The sequence below is a fragment of the Galeopterus variegatus genome, unplaced genomic scaffold (assembly GCF_000696425.1).
Source record: "Galeopterus variegatus unplaced genomic scaffold, G_variegatus-3.0.2 Scaffold2125, whole genome shotgun sequence".
NCBI classification, from domain to species: domain Eukaryota; kingdom Metazoa; phylum Chordata; class Mammalia; order Dermoptera; family Cynocephalidae; genus Galeopterus; species Galeopterus variegatus.
Window position 1 is genome coordinate 362882 of NW_007728236.1, and position 1443 is coordinate 364324.

Genomic DNA, 1443 nt, shown 5'->3' on the forward strand with positions numbered 1-1443 from the left:
GTTATTTTCTTGGTTTTGAATGTTTTATTTGGTTACCACATAGGAGAGTGTCTTTGTACTTCAGCACTTTGCACTGGTGTAATCATGGGGAATTGAGTCTGCAACTAATTCTCAAGCTTCAGAAATGTTAGCAAATGGGAATCTGGTGGAGGGCATGTGGGAGCTCTGAGTCCTATTTCTGCAACTTTTATGTAAATTTGACACTATTTTAAAATATGCCAATTACCCTAATTTGACTATTAGACATTGTATATATGTATTAAAACATCACACTGTCCCTCACAAATATGTACCATTATTATATATCAATTAAAAATAAATTTAAAAAAATTTTTAAATAAAAGTTAAAAAAAAAACAAAGAAAATATAGGGGCCAGTTCAGTGTTCACAGGACCCAAGGTGAATATTTCTCTGGGCCTCAGTTTCTTTATTTGTAAAATGAAATGGTTCAATAGAGTCACCTCTATGGTGTCTACCAGTTCAGGATTTTTACCGTTCTGGCCATACAGCCACAAGACTACTAGCCTTAACCTCAGCCACTCTGAAAAATCATCCCAAAGTTAGATTTTGTTTTGTCACTGCTGCTCTTAAGTTCATAAGGTTTAGGGTCCAGTGCTGGGAGGTGCTATAATCACAACCAGTCTAAACCAGGTTTATGGCTTCATTGGGGAAATGGTCCAATGAAAATATTTGCTGTTCTTTTTTGTCAGCAAACTTTTTATTTTGGAATAGTTATAAGTTTAAAAAAAAATTTACCATATACCTTACATCCAGATTCTTCTATTATTAGCATCATACATTACCATGGTACATGTGTCACAACTAATGAGCCAGTAATAATGCATTACTATTAACTCAACCCCATACTTTATTTTTATTTCCTTTGTTTTTACCTTTTCCTGTCCCAAGATCTCATCCAGAATATCATATTATATTTAGTAGTCATGTTTCCTTAGGCTCTTCTAGGCTATAACATTTTCTCAGATTTTCCTTGTTTTGATGACTTGAACAATTTTAGGACTACTGATCAGATATTTTGTAGAATGTCCCTCAGTCTGGGTCTGGTGTTTTTCTCATGGTTAGACTGTGGTTATCAGTTTGGGGAGGTAGAGAAGAAGTAGAGTGTTATCCCCACCACATCATAGCAAAGCTGCTCACTGCCAACATGACTCACCACTACTGACATGAACCTGGACTCCATGGCTGAGGCAGTGTTTGCCATGTTTCTCCACTACAAGGTGCATTCCCTCCCTTTCCATACTGTACTCTTTGGAAGGAAGTCACTATGTTCAGCCTACACATCAAAGATGGGAAGTTATCCTCCACCTCCTTGCTGGGGAGCATTCATCTTTGTAAAATACAACCATGCAGGCAATTTCTGTTGAGGAACAGATTCCAACCCTAAGCCTTATTGCCCCTAAATGACTGAGCCAAGATGTTGAT